Here is a 16,443-nt window from a genome sequence, read left to right as displayed (position 1 = left end):
ATGTTTGGATGTAACATAGAAAAGGTTAGGGAGGAACTCTGGTTGCGTGACAAGCCCACATTGGATGAAGTTTTAACAGTGGCAAAAAGAATGGAGCATTCGCTAAAATGTGTGGCAGTCATTAAAAAAGATACCAATAAGGAGGTAAAGTTTAATATTGTCAAGGAGAAATTTGAGAAGACTATGTCTAAAAACAAGAATGATAATATAAAATCTGGCAATGAAAGGAAATGTTATAGGTGTGGCAAATCTGATCATCTCGCTAATGATAAGAAGTGTCCTGCACTTAAGCAAATCTGTAGTACATGTAAAAAAAAGGTCACTTCACATTGTTTTGCAAAACCAAACAAAAGTGTAAGGTTAAGAAAGTCTAAATGTATAATGATTATGAAGTTGAATCTAGTTTGGATGATATTGAATGGGGTCAGATAGTGGTTCAAGTGGAAAGTAATCAACAACGCAAACAGAGTCCTTTTGATGAAATTTTGATTGAAGGTGAGTCAACAAGTCCTTTTTGACTCTGGTGATAAAATTACTTTAATATCAAATGAATTTTACATTAAGAAATTGAAAGAGAAGGTGGTGTTGTTAAAACCTAACATAATTCCTCTTGCTTACGGCTGAGAGCCTATCAAATTACATGGCTATTTTGTAGGTCTCATAGAATATAGAAACAGGTTAATATCTGGAAAGATTTATGTTTTTAACAGACAGATTCTTGAAGGAGAATAGCGCTTGCAAAGGGCCAGATTCTCAGAATCTGGCCCTTTGCGAGCACAATTTTTGCATTTGGGATTCATCATCCCAAATGCAAAAATCTGTAATAGCGAATTCGCATATTTGCGAGGAATTACATTTAAGGAATCTCTATTTGAGATTCCTTAAATGCAATTCATCATCCATTTTCAAATTGTGAATTCGCTATTTCGGGCCGCTATTTACTGCGAGGTCAAACCTCGTGGTAAATAGCGAAAACTTAGAAAAATGCTTTTAAAAGCTTTTTTCTAAGTTGCATGTTGCACACACACATGTCCTTTGGACATGTGTGTGTGCGCAACACCTGTTTAAATTTTCATTTAAGGGGTGCTACAGGGTGTCCTTTGGACACCCCTGGCACCCTTTAAATCGCAATCTTATTTGCGATTAGCTAATTGCTAATCGCTAATAAGGAATACTCCCCATTCATTCCTATGGGCCTTTTGGCCCATAGGAATGAATGGGGAGTTATTCCTTATTTACGATTAGCAATTTGCTAATCGTAAATAAGGAATATGTAGGAATCGCATTTTATTTTGCGATTCCTACATGAATCCCGTTTTGCGAGCCTGTAATAGCGATTCCTTATGAATCGCTATTAAAGACTTGCAAAACGGGTCTTTGATGAATCAGGCTGTAAGAGAGGAGACAGTTTAGTTAGTTGATTACATCAAGGGGACTTAGGGGTTTACCTTGATCCCAATGCTGATCCTCCCATTCAACTTAGAGAAGAAATGTGTTCTGTGTCAAAAAATGCTGCCGATGAATTTGTACACAAGTTAAAGACAGAATTAACTAATTTTTTAAGGAAGAATTAGGATGTTTAAAAGGATACTGTCATAAGATAAAATTAAAAGGAAATTCCATTCCCATATGCTGCAAAGTAAGAAATGTTCCCATATCTGTCAGGGATGACATGAAAGGAGAAATTCAAAATTTAAAAAAACGGGGGAATCATTGAGGAATTCAAGGGTACAGAATGGTTGGCACCAGTTGTCGCAGCACGCAAAGCCAACGGGGATCTTCGTCTCTGCATAGATTTGAGACATCTGAATAAAAATACCGTGGTTGATAGGTATCCTTTACCTAAAATTACAGAACTTTTGGTTCTTCTTGGTGGGGCAAAGATATTCAGCAACATTGACCCAAAGTCTGCCGATCACCAGATTGAGTTGCATGAGTCTTCTAGAGACAACACTTCTTTTATTATGCCCTTTGGTACATGTAGGTTTAAACGCATGCCTTTTGGACTAGAATCGGCTTCTTCGGTATTTCAGCGGGTTATGGAAAAAGTTCTCAAGGGTTTTCCTGGTGTGTGTGTGTATATATCAAGACGATATCTTAATATTTGCTAAGGATGTGTGTGAGCATGATGCTAGACTGAGAGGGGTTTTAAAACATTTGAGCAATCATAACCTTACTGTCAAAGCTGAAAAGTGTAAATTCAGATCTGATTCAATCAATTATCTTGGACATAACATAGCAGGTGATGGTATTAAACCTAAGACTGAATTGGTTAATACGATAAATAACTTGTGTGCTCTGTTAAATTAGACTGAGCGGATGAAATTTCTGGGCATGATTGAATATTATGCAAAATTTGTAAAAGGTTTTGCTGCTTCAACTGTTAATATGAGAAGTTTACTGCACAAGGGTGTGGATTTTGTATGGTCACCAAGATCTGAAGAGGAATTTGTCAACATTAAAACAAAACTCAATGAAGCTCCATCTATTAGGAGTTTTAATCCCTCTGTAAAATCTATCTTGATCACTGATGCAAGCAAAAAGGGGTTGGGTGCAGTCTTGAAACAACGTAGTTCTTTAGGGATCCAAACTGTTAGGTTTCTATCAAGGTGTTTGAGAGACCCTGAAATCCGCTACTCTGTGGTAGAAAGAGAATCCCTTGCAGTAACTTGAGCCATCGTAAAATTTGAAATAAATTTAAACCATTGGTTGAGATACTTAATAAAAAGGGCTTGGATTCTATTTCAAGTAGGATTTCTAAGTGGATCATAAGCTTGCAAGAGTATAGCTTTGAACTCAAGTATTTACCAGGCATTATCAATGGGGTTGCTGATGTGTTATCTCGTCTTGTTTCCCCAGACGCTTCTAGTGAAGAAAGATTGGATGATGATGATGAATGGGTTTGTGTTGTGGACCAGGATATTATCTCTCAGGAAAAGTGGAGTGAAAAAGTTATTCGTGATCCGATTTTAAGTGAGGTCATGTCTCTGGTTCATAAAGAGTGGAATAGTAGTATGTGTGGCTCTGAGAACACTAAACCTTTTTGGTCATTGCGGAATGAATTATCTATAGACAAATGTTTACTATTTTGTGGAACTAAACTGGTTAAGCCCTGCAGTCTCAGGAAATAACTTATTGATTTAGTTCACACATCTCATTCTGGTATTTCAAAGTTTAAAGAATGATTACGCATGTCGTATTGGTGGCTAGGGATGGACAAGATGATTGAAAGGATCATTAGAGATTGTGTTCCCTGTTTGTTGAGTGACAAATCTAAATGTACTCATGAGCAACCCATGATGTTAAGAAAGCACCCTAATAAGCCTTGGCCATACATTGCTTTGGACATTGTTGGTCCTATCCAGGGTAAGGGGTCATCATCTTATGCTTTAACAATAATTGATATGTATTCAAGGTGGCCCATAATTTTTTTCTATCTGGAATTGACACTAATTGCATAATTCAGTGTTTAGAAAGGGTATTTGCAGAAGAAGGTTTTCCAGAAACTTTGTTGAGCCACAATGCTGTACGATTGATTTCCAAAGAAATGGAAGATTTTCTATCCTCTAAGGGTGTTATACATAAAACCTGTTCTTTATATCATACTGAGGCCAACGGCATGATTGGGAGATTTAATAGGGTTGTTAAGGAAACCATAATGTTAGCAAAATTTCAATCTCTGGACTGGAAAAAGAAGTTCAGAAAAAGGTGGAAAAGTATAGGTTGTCTCCACATGCAACCACTGGTAAAACTCCTTTTCTTCTGTTTTGAGGTAGAATGCCTAATACAGTGCTTGAGCCTTCTTGGGTCAATAGGTATAAATTGTTCAAAGGGAAAGAAAGTGCATGTGATGGTCGTGTAATACAAAAGAAAGATGAGAAGAAAGCCAAATTTAGGAAGAAATATTTTGATTCAAAAAAAGCTGTTAAGAATACCATTGTGAAGGTTGTGATTGGGAGATGATAAAGCGTCCAGGGATGTTGGGAAGTTCCTCATTAAAATTCATGAAACCAATAAAAGTCCTTAAAGTGTTTAATAATGCTATACAGACACAAGATCATCGTATTTGGAACCTAAATAGAGTTGTGGCTGTCAAGGGTATGCTTGATGGTGAAATTCAGGATAATTCCTCCAACAAAGATGACAATGTTATGCCCAATGCATATTGTTCAACCAACAAAGGTGATAGTGTTATCCTTAATGCACGTCGTTCATCAAGGAGCATTAAACCATCTTATCGTTATGACGATTTTGTATAATCATATATTTTCTTTAAAAAAAAAGTAATTTCCTATGTTAAAATGTTTTTTTTTAATTTGGTAAAGAAGGGGGATGTGTAGTATTTCATAAATAATGAAATAATACTATTTATGGCAGTCCATTGTTAACATGTTGGAACGTTATGTAGGTAAATGTAAATGTGTTTGTATTTATATAGCGCCTTCTACCCAGAGGTCTTGTAGCGCTGTATTCATACCGCTGTGGAACCCTTCCTGGCTTTCCTGTGAGATGTCCACTCCTGGGAACCCCCAAGGTGAAGCCAGGTATCCAAGCTCTGCTGGGGCCATTGTGGAGATTAAGCCAGCTATTGCACAGAGTCACAGAGTGGGACCCATGATTAGACTAGGCACCGAGGCAAGAATTATCAGGTCCGGCGAGATTGTGTCCAAGAGCTGCCGAGGCGTGAACTGAACCCTGGTATCGGGCCAGACCTCTGTATCAGGGTCTGCCACTCTAACCATTGAGCCACGCTTCTCCATGTAAGTAACAAGGTTCTATGCTTGGAGAATGTAAAGTGGTCAGTTGAAACTGATGCTGGTTTGTGATGAATGGGATCTTTCTCCTGGAATCAACTGCATTTAACCAGCCTTCCTGTGTCTTCAATGATATTTATCTGGAATGCTTCACACCCTCACAACCTCCTGCTCGGGGAAAGAGGCGATTTGCCAGAGAAATAAACCCTAGACTGGGGTTTCCAAGCGCTAGGGGCACGCCTTCCCTTCTGCCCCCAGCGAGCCCGTAGTCAGGTAATGTATGATACCACCTTTGCTCCAGTATTTTAGACCGCTCTGATGTTATTGTGTTGGCTCTATTTTTGATTTTTATAGATATAAAAACAATTCGTATTATCCCGTCTTCCCCTCACAATCACCGAAGACCAATGTATTTTAGGAAAATAACTTTTTTTTAATGTTAAAGTAATATCTTCAGGGGACTCACCTTGGTACCCGCTGCTGTTCACGCAGCTGTCTCCCCTGAGGACACTTTTTAAAAAGTGTGTTAGAAGGGCATTCATTTGAATGGTCTAACGCGATGCTGACGCAGCATGCGCCTGAGAGGCGAAACCTATGATTTTTGTATTTGGCCTGTGTTTTGCTGACTGATCAGTAAACGTATCTGCTTCTTGCGGTGTAAATGGGGAAACGTTGGGCTCGGGACTATAGCATAGCAAGTACTTAAATTCATTAGGGAAAGTTAAACACTGAAAACATTCGTGTTTAATTAATCCTGTCTCTCGCAATTCTAATTTTTTTACCAATGCAATGCTGCGTAAATAAAACTATTTGAGGTATGCGTGTTTGCCTCAGACAACCCCAGATATTAGTTTCATATTTCCTGGCAGAATTCTTGTTTTATGAGGCCAGGCAGTTTATATGACTGACTAAGCAAAGCAACGGCGCGCATGACATGAGGGGGATTTTACACTGGGTAGGGCTGTGAATTAAGGGGAGATCCTATCAACGCTATAAGAGAAAATACCTCCACCTGTAAAATATTGTTTAGTACCGCCCCGTGTTAACTGCAGTCACGGCAAGCAAAACGGGTGGGCGTGTTGTCGCGGGGGGGAAGTAATCTATATATAATTACAAAAACGTACCTTTCTCTGCGACCGTGCCGCAGCCTCAGCTCCTGCCGCTCTGGAGTCCTGGTGCGTAGGCAGCATCCCTCCTTCTGCTCCCCTAAGCCAATCACAATGCTGCACTGGCAGGGTTGTGATTGGGGAGGCGCAGCGGAGAGCAACCCAGCTGGGCCATTTTCTCCCTACATAGAGAAAAAGGAGGCATACGCAAAACTGCTTTGTTCGGCCCTGGGGCCGACAAAACAGTCAGTACCCACAAAAGAGGGCAAGCCACTTCCCCCATGCCCTCGAGCAGGACCGCCCACCCGCCCGCCCCCAACCAGGCACTTCTGCTTTCTTGCAGTGCGAGAAGCGGAAACATAAAATGGTAGTTTTACCATTTTATATTTCTGCCTTCTCGCATTGTGAGACAGCAGTGGGGCTACGCCCCCACGCCCCAATGGGGGAACCCTACTTCTGTAGTCGTTTTCAGGGGTTGGGCAGTTATAAACCACAGTTCGATTCGGGTTCCTCACTGCGTCACCTGTGACACCTATAACAGCTCTAACTGCAGTGCACTGGTGGTACATGTGAGATCTCAGAGTGCAGTGCATTGGTGGTGAGTATGGCGTCGCATTAAAAAGCCTTGGAACATATCAATACATGTTTCCTGAGGCTAGCATGCATTCCTGAATCAGATTACATAATCCAGTGTGTAGTGGTTGTATGCCTCTTCAGTCCCTGGTGGCACAGCACCCAGGATAAGGTGCTGCTTGGCTAAACACTTAGAAGGTCTCAAAGGCAAGACCTATTGGATATGCCAATGCTTTTTATAGAGGCGGTCACCTTCCTCTTAAAACTGAAGTGCAACTGATTGTTGCAGAGTAAGTTTCCTGTGTGATAATTCCTAGTCTCTGACTCAAGCCTGACTGGGAAATATCACTCAGGAAACTCCATTCGCGGCATCCAATTGCAACCTGAGCACATGCACGTGTCGTTTTAAGTAACACTGAAACCTTAGCAAATGCAAAGAGCAGATCAATCACTGGGATTTCGCAAACTCTACTTCTGTCATCAGGAAACTGTACAGCTGTCACTCAAAATAAATGCACTCACGGAATAAAACAGGGTTTAGACACATTTAAAATACCACCTGAAATCAAGAGATGTGAATAAAGACAAGAAGGATTAGCACTTTTTATGTAGAAGACAGTGCTCAGTGAGTAAAAACAAGCACATCCACCCACCTCGACATCTAGAACTGCCAATTTATTGTAAGGGTTCCTTTGTTTGTGTGTGGCTACGAGGGAGAGAGGAGTCGTGGACAAATCCTCAGCAGCCATGGAAGGGCCTTGTTGAGGACTGGTCCTAGAGAGAGTGAGCCGGGGCCCCAGCTCTACAATGAATGAGAAGGCATGAAAAAGGGCAGCCTGAACAACCCTTTCTACACTCACCAACAACACTAAACCATCTGAATACACCTTTTATGTCCTAATTTGGTCTTACCTAGACAGCACATACCCTGTCTCAGAAGGGCAACAGAGGGTTGGTGGGATGGGCTGGGAACAAGCGCACGGATAGTGGAGGGGGGTGCTGTAGGTTTTCAGTGATCTACTGGTACAATCAATACTACGTAGGATTGGGTTCTTGCAATTCTGCAACAAGGACGGTCTGAAGATCTTGATTTGGGGATACAAACTAGCATTGGGATTTATACATGTATTAGCAGGGATTGGTGTAATTTCCCAGGATGTCTCCAAAACAAGTAAAAAGAAAATAAGGGCCAAGGGACTCTGACACAGGTGTAGATGGGGTGTCACGCATTTGAGGAAAGGATAACACTACTCCACCCAACTCTGGCACCCTTGACCCAGGCAGATCCAAACTCTCAAACAGGAGCTTGTTGTTATCCATCACCCTCCAAGATTGAGGGCCTGAGGGAATGCCCCAGGAGGAAAGGCGCCCACCGAAGGCAGCCTTCGCACCCCTTCCTATGAGGGCAAAGACGGGAACCCCTAGGGGGGAACAGGTCAAGGCCACAAGTTTCTGCACACCTTTCTTTCGTCATGCCTCTGTGATATCACAGATATCATAGTTAAGGTGACAATAATAATTGCACTAATCCCATTATTGCACTCAATAGCTAACTTTCACTGAGTTTTACACCAAGTCCCATTTTTGTACTACGTTTTTCTATGCCTCACCCTCAGGCACCTAACCTGCCTATTCTCAAATCCAGTCATTTATATATCATGGATAGGAGCATGTCACATTCTAAAACCAATACATAAATAAAAACCTGGGGGCATATTATCAAAGGCCATTTCGTCACATTTTTGGCTTTAAAAGTCAAAAGAGCGGCAAAAATTACATCGCCCTATTAACTAGGTAGCGCTAACATGCAGTAGTGCATGTTAGCAGACGTTTTGGTATCGCCTTGTTTCGCATCGCTAATGAGATGCAAAGTAGCAGTACCTACAGGAAACAACATGAAAATGCTCTCTAACCGCACATCGTGATATTAACAAGCCGGCCAAGACAAAGGGTAGCAATGGAAAAAGCTGCGCTACCGTGTACATCGCCGAATACTAACATCTGAATAATTGTCGACTAAGCTATGTGCATAATGGGAGGTGGATTGTAAGGTTACATCCACTTCGCCCTATCATCAACATTTTCAACAGAGCAGTTCAGATATCGCTGGTTTTCAGGCGATATTGATGAAAATCGCCATATATTGCCAGATTCACATTCGCCTGTTGGCAAATCGTTGCAAATCCTGGTGTCCCAGACCAATTAAAATAGGTTGTCAGTTGAGGCCCTTGCTATGAGCTCCTTCTAGTGGAAAAAGGAGCGTGCTGTGCTATGAAAAAGAAGGGGTAAAGTGCGAAGTGCTATCCCTTTAGCTTCCTTTTCATTAATTTATAACTTACCAATGACTTTCAAATTTGAGGGAGGGAAAATGATTAAGTGTGATGTGCTGGCCAGCGAGGGACTGGTATTGATCTGTGGCAACTCGGTGAGTGCAATCCTGATGAAATTCGTGAAATTCCCAACTCTTGCCAGGATGCATGCCATGTTTCAGTGAAGCACAGGACCGAAGCCTCCCTGCAGTTTCTAACTCCTACTTGCTATCCTAACTTCAGATTTGCTACTCATAGGTACATACCACACTCATAAATTTGCCTGGCAATTCGCACCTTTAACAACCAAGCAGCTAAGAAATTTGATTCAGGTTTCAGCCACCAAAAATTCTACAACTTATTCAAACTGACATACTCCCCATACTCACCACACACCTTTGCAAAACCGAATCAGACTCCTGTCTGTGACAGAAGCATTTGAAAAAGCAATAGCCATGAATACCACAAGGTGCTGTGATATTATACTAATGCTATATTTTGCTATGCAAGTGCTAATTAGCAGCAAGGCTCAACTAGATGATAATGGATTGAGGTGAGGTGAGATCTTATAGTTTACAGCGAAGGGCACAGAAAGGCTGAACCAGATCTGATTCTAAAATTGACTCTTGGAGTGTAGGAGGGTCTACAAAACTGGGAAGACACAGCAACATTCGGTGACTCTTGGTTCACTGGAGTTCAATTCAAATGTGTTGTTTCTATGACATTGTCTCCTGTGTGCTTAAGAAGACCACAAACAGCGGGGTGTGACCAAGCCTTTGAAGATGGCAGCTGCACGTTAACTCACCTCTGCGAGGCCCCTCGAGTATACTGTACTCCTATAAAACGGCTTTTTATTTTATTTGTGATTTAGAACACGCTTATATATGTAAAGCAGTAATTGCCTACACTCAATTAGCTATCAAGCGAAGAAAGGAGTTTTCCTATTTGGAATCTCTTGTTTACGATTAAATTGTACAGTCTGTGATTTGGCTTTTTTAAACATATTTTAAATGTATTTATGACTTTTGCATTTTCAGGTGCCGATTTGAGGAATTAATTGATTGCTATGAGGTATTTATATTATTGAAACATGAGCTCTCCTTTTAAATAACTTTATTAGGGGGGGAAAAGGTAAAAGTAGAAATTACATTTGAAAAATCTATTGATGACTGTCTAATTTATGATGATTTGTCTTGTTATGTAGAATGCTTTTATAGATATACTCTTTTATATACCGAATAAAGCTTGTTTTGACTTTTAACTCAGATCAGATCAGATCAGATAAGCTTTATTCGATTTTAGTTTAAAAATCATAAAAGCATCAACAATACATAAATAAACACCTTAACATTTCATTACAAAGTTATTAAAACAAGATTAAATAGGTATAACGAATCAGCTAATCAATATGGAAAGATTTCATTGTCAGTAAAATAGCTGTAAAACAAAGTCATACGTACATACTGAGGAGCCGGGGAAGAACATTAAGCAAACCTCTATCAGTAATATACTTATCAGTTACATACTACCCTGTCAGTTTAACTAAGAGGCCACTCATGAGTGGCCTCTTAGTGGTGGGGTCTTAAAAATAAAATTTTTGGACAGAAGTTCAAAACCATTGGAGGCTAAAAGGTTAGTTGCGCTATAGGGACGGGGTCCCCTTCCCCAGGAGTAGTAATTCTTTGCCGCCGGTCTATGTAACGGGATATGTGGGGAGCTCGGGTAAAAATCGTGCAAGTCCCAAATGTGAATAGTGCCATGTGTATCTTTGGGGTGGCAAAATCGTAAATAGGGGACGATATTCCTGTTTTTAAATTTAATTAGCACCAGGTCCCCAGCGATGTCTTTGGGCAGCGTGCCTAACCACCCCACCCTCCTGACACTCAGAATACCACCATCTAGCTCAGGTGGCAAAGGTCCATTGTTTTGTAGCTAGAAAATGACCTTCTTTAACAGGTCCTGCTGTGATTTGTGTGTTCCCTGGCTGAGTGCAGGGACCCCAGAGAGGACAGACACATATGGGGCGGCCTCAGGAGGTAAGTTGATACGTGGCATTCTTACCGGAGCAGATCTAGCCACTGTGTGAGTTTTTGGCGCAGGTTTTAAAATTACTTTGGGGCCTGTTGGGGTAGGTATACTGGGAGGCTGTATTTGAGTTACACCGTTCTTACATATACCAGACTTATGTTTTTCGGGAGTGATTGGAGGGTTAGGGCGGACGGATGTAGCCATTATATTAGTTGAAGGAGAATACTTTTTGATTAGTTCCTCGATGCTTGTCAGCCTGTCCCCCAAGTCGTTCATTTTTAAAACCATGGGTGAAATGACAGCTAACAACAGTTGCTCAATTTGGGCCAATAAAGCCAATTGGGGGGACAAGACAGGGTCGTCTACTTTGGCCGTGGCCGTGTCCTCCATTGAGGTTGTTAAATTAGAGGGAGATGATATTGGGCTGGTGCACAGATTTTGTGTACTTGCATAGTTCTCATTGTCAATTTCGCTGTTGTGCTTCCCTCTAATATTGGGATCCAGGGTCGAAGCGTTTACTTGATTTTGGTCTTTATTTACCGGAGAAGCTAGGTCCCGTGGGAAGCCATTAGAAATAACACAGTTAGTGCCCACAGTAGGGGGGGTTAATGCATCAGGGACGTACTTTGTGCCACACAGGGCGTTGAGCTCCTCCCAAATGGACATGATGTCTATAATAGTAATGGAAACGCCGAAATAGTCAAAAAGATTGAAGCATCACAATACCTCCTCCTGTGATAGAGTCAAATGGGGGGGCCTGTCCCGTCCTCCACAGGTCCTCTGAGGGCCACAGAGGGCCCGCCCTTTGCCAGGGCTTCGCCCGGCGTCCCGCGGAGCGGAGCAGAGCGCTGCTTTAAGGCGCCTCCTGGTGCTCTCCTGATGTCTGAATGCAGCGCCGCCGCTGAGGCTGCCGGGAGATGTAGTCCCGGGGCGGCGGCGCTGTGGGCAGCAAATATTGACTCCTGGCGGTGGCGGCTGCAGTGGGGGCCTCCTCGCCTCCCCCCTCCAAATGTGCAAGTCTCCCCCCGCTCCGCCGAGCAGAGCGCTGCTTTAAGGCGCCTCCTGGCGCTCTCCTGATGTCTGAATGCAGCGCCGCCGCTGAGGCTGCCGGGAGATGTAGTCCCGGGGCAGCGGCGCTGTGGGAAGCAAAGATTGACTCCTGGCGGTGGCGGTTGCAGTGGGGGCCTCCTCGCCTCCCCCCTCCAAATGTGCAAGTCTCCCCACGCTCCGCCGAGCAGAGCGCTGCTTTAAGGCGCCTCCTGGCGCTCTCCTGATGTCTGAATGCAGCGCCGCCACTGAGGCTGCGGGGAGATGTAGTCCCGGGGCGGCGGCGCTGTGGGCAGCAAAAATTGACTCCTGGCGGTGGCGGCTGCAGTGGGGGCCTCCTCGCCTCCCCCCTCCAAATGTGCAAGTCTCCCCCTTTTAACTCTTGGAGTGTAGGAGGTTCTCCAAAACTAGGAAGACACAACAATATTTGGTGACTCTTGGTTCACTGGAGTTTCAATGACAGAAGGCTCCTTGGTCTCCTGTGTGCTTAAGAAGACCAAAAACAGCGGGGTGTGGCCAAGCCATTGAAGATGGCAGCTGCACGTTAACTCAGCTCTGCGAGGTCCCTTGAGTATATCCTACTTCATCCTGAATATGTCCAGCTCTTTGACCTATAGAAGGGTGGCCCTGCATATGATAGTCCCGGAGCTTGTGGTGGAGCCTGGAGGGTGACTGTTCAGACACCTGGCACGACAGGCCAAAGACGCCGCTGGTAATTACCTGGCGTGAGAGCGCCATTGATGGCTAGAGCCAGGGTTGGATTGTGATAAAAAATGGGCAAGGGCATCCAATCAAAAATGGCCCACATTTGATGTTCCAAACCTTTCATAATAATTGTGTGGTTAGCATAAGGAGCTTATTTTGGAGAGAATTTGTGGTAGACTATGCATTTTAATGTTTCAAAGGCCAGTAGTATCATCCAAAACTGGAATCACCCCTGGCTTCTGACACATACCTTCAAGTCAATAAACCTCTCACCGTCAGGTCCCTGAAAGAGTTGCTTTCTCTTAGATCTCCAAGCCTTGCTCACCCTTTGGATCCCATGTCAGGATCTAAAACTGTTGGTCATCATTAGGGATTTTCAGTCACTTCTAACCCACATGGTCCCAGAGGTTCACACTCATCCTCAGGTCTTCTGCTCACTTCAAGGACCCATGGATTCTGTGCATTCTAAGGACCTGAGGCTCTTACTCATTATCTGTTGGTGCCTAAACTACCCACTTACCAAAAGGTCATTCCCTTTGTTTGTTCCCCCGAGGATACTGCTCAGGGTCAAATCCCAGAGGCTCAAGCTCACTCTCTGGTGCCTTTGGATTCCAGCTCATCTTCTGGTCACCTGATTTCTCTGTTTACCCTCAGGCTCAGTAGCTCTTGCTCACTCATACCTAAAAGCTTCACGAAAACAATGTTCACCAGGAGATTTTTGCAAAGTTTAGATTTCTGCGTACTTTCCTTTCTGCTTAGCAGATAGTCACCAACAGATCTCTAAAGCTCCGATTTACTTTCAGTGGGCATTGGGGTGAATATTTGCTTCAGGAGTATTGCTTCATGTAGGTCCCTCGATCAGCAGCTCACCTTCAGATTCCTGAGGTTCATTCTCATGCTCAGGTCTTAAAGGCTCCTGATTGCCTCAATGACTCCTGCCCGCCATGCACTGCCCATTGCTCCTCCCTGTCATTTATTTGTGGCTCCTTGCTCTACGCAGGAGCCCAGAAGTTTCTTCTAAGGGTCATTGATCATCAAAGCTCTGGCTAACCTTAGGCCTCTGGGATTCCTGCTCATCTTCAGGCCATTCAAACTCCTCAATTCCACAACCAACGGTTCTTGCTTACTTTCTGAACACAAATTTTCCAGGTCACTCTGAAGTCCCCTAAGGCTTCTGCCAACACGTAGGTGGTTGCAAAACTCCCTGATAAACGTCAGAGGTGGATGGTTGTACATAATTTAGGCTTTAATTAATATCCCTTTAGGTTGTCACACAGAGGCCTCTCAGCATGTGATATATTGGGGGGTGTAAGAGCTCAGTACTTGATGACTTCTATGTTGTGAGAAGAAACATGATCTGAATATGCTTGACATACTACAGGAAATTACTCCAACTGGAGCCTTTCATTTCGTTTTCTATATATTATCTGTAGCCTTACTCACCCTTGCTGAACCACATATACGAAAAGTCTTTCTCTAATTTTTCTGGCACTCATCCCTCTCTCACCTCTCTTTTCTCCCCCATTTCACCTCTTATCTCTCATTCTCACCCAGTGCATCTATTGGATTTTCTATTTCTGTCTCCTCAGCTATAATACCAACGTTTCATTCTGTCTCCCTCCCTCAACCTTGCTCTCATCCATTTTACTCTCTCACTTTATCACTCTCCCTCTCACTTGACCCCTCTCTCTCATTTTCCATCTTTTTTGTCTCTCTCCCCATTCTTCTTTCATTTCCCAATTTCCCTTACCTCGATCCCTTTCCTTCTCTTTCTTCTTCCATCTAAAATCTACCCTCTCTCTCATTCCTCTGGCTGCCATGTACACTTTCTTTCATTCTTTTTCTAACTCCAATGTCTTTATTTCCCACCCTCTTAATATCTCACTCCACTTTGAGTTTTAATTCAATTCTATTTTCTGTCTTGCAAATTCTCCCTTTCTTCTGCTGTGTTTTTCTTTGTCACTCACACTAATTTGTATCCATCCCTTGAACTCCAATGTGTCCTGTTCAATACCTAATGTTATATTTTGTGGTGTTCTATTTATTGGATTGTTGCAGTCAGTACCTACCTGCTCTAGCAAACCTCAACATTTGCTGAAGACCACCATTCTCAATAGAACTTCAATGGATTTTGGTCTTTGTAAGTACTTTAAGTTCTGTACTCTAAAGGTGATTCGGGGAAGTGGAGGGACCTTGAGTTAGCTCTGGTAGTGTATAGACCCATAGCCTGATTTCAGGTTTGGGCGGTAATAGAAAAGCCACCTATTTCTGGAGAGGAGAATCGACTGGTGTTCCATTACTGCATTATGTTTGTTTAAGGAAACACCATTTGTGGGTTCCGCTGTAGAGTCAGCACTTCCTATAGATGCACACCTACTTCTAAATCAAGCAATAGACTACTGAAGCATCAGAGAACTAAAGAGAGTATGAGGCACTAATCCACCTGTTTCTTATTCTCACTGGTCAGGAAACTTCTAACATCTTCTTCTCCATCCACGCTTTGTTTCATCATTCGCGGTCACTCTTTCTATACCGTTGCCATCTCCTTTCTCTCCACTTTTATTTCCCATCCTTCACTCTCTCTCTATCCCAGTCTAACATTCAGTCCTTCTTTCCGCCTAGTCTTTCCTCTCCCCTTCTGTCAGTCCCCCTGTCCCTTTCCGTGACTCTTTCTCCCTTTCCTTCCTTTTTCCTCTTTCCTCTCCCTTTACACCCCAGATAAAGGATGGATGAGTTGTTTTGTTTTACATGCAACACTGACGAAAAAGGTGATTTATTCTTATCCGTTTGTATTCAGATTTTTTTTTAAATTGAAAAGTTATTTAAAACTTTGGTGGTTCTTTGTGATTTGTTCTCTCATTCCATTGCACAATATTTGAATGAAACGCCTAACCAAGACTGTAGAAAACTGGCAGCAGGCACCTGCGGCTTGTCTGTCTGGTCATTGTGACCAGCTGTGGGGGACAAAAGCCTTCTCCCCACACCAAAGACTTGTTAATTGTGCTGCTCAAAAGGTGCATCTCCCACGAAGGCTCACTGGCACCTTCCAAGGCATTGGATGGAAGGAGGTGCATCACATGATGTGTGTCCTCCGGCTGCTCTATTGTTACTCTACAAATAACAATTAATGGGCCTAATATGTAGCTTGCTCAGACTACCTCTCACCTGAAGCTGCAGCTCCATTGGAAAAAAATCTGCCCAGGTATATGGAGTTCCTTGATCCGCAGATGAAAAAATAGCCCCACAAGCTGACCTCTGCCACAGGGAGCTCGGGCCCGGCCGATTGCCCGCCCTGCCAATCCAACCCTGGTTGGAGCGGAGCTGCGAGACCCTCTGTCGAAGCGTGTGAGGTGGACATACTCTGTGCCTTTAGACCCCCTAAACTGTTGACTCAGGAAACGTAGTCCTGAGAGCCGCAGCCATCTGCGACCCTGGGAGGCATGGACTGAAGGGCTGTTTGGAGGCTGATGTGCCGGAAGTGACGTACTCTGTATTGGGCGGCAGGAGGTTCAGCAGTTGGCAGTCTAGACGCAGTGGCGAATGTGGCCCGCTGCTCTCGCCCCCTGCCTGTATTATCTGTCGCTGGTGCTGGGTCTCCCTGTTTATTCTTGGCTCTTATAATCCAATCCAGGAGATAACCCAATCTGGTGGGTGGGGGGGTTGTCTCCTTGCTAGGTGTGGAGGGTAGGTTGGAAACCGCACCTGCTGATGGTTTTTATTTGTACAGTAGTCCCAGGTCGCCCTGGGTTTGCGGATTCATCTTGCATCCCAGCCTTGACCCCCAATGGATGGCTATAAATCTTAAGGTTGTTGTGAGGCTAGTGACAATCCTTTCCTGGAATGGGAATGATATCCTTGGATACATTAAGCAAGATGGGGACATTTTGAAAGCGGCAAAATGCCAAAACCTAGGCATACTTT

The sequence above is a fragment of the Lissotriton vulgaris genome, chromosome 5, assembly GCF_964263255.1.
Source record: "Lissotriton vulgaris chromosome 5, aLisVul1.2, whole genome shotgun sequence".
NCBI classification, from domain to species: domain Eukaryota; kingdom Metazoa; phylum Chordata; class Amphibia; order Caudata; family Salamandridae; genus Lissotriton; species Lissotriton vulgaris.
This window is presented reverse-complemented; position numbering follows the sequence as displayed.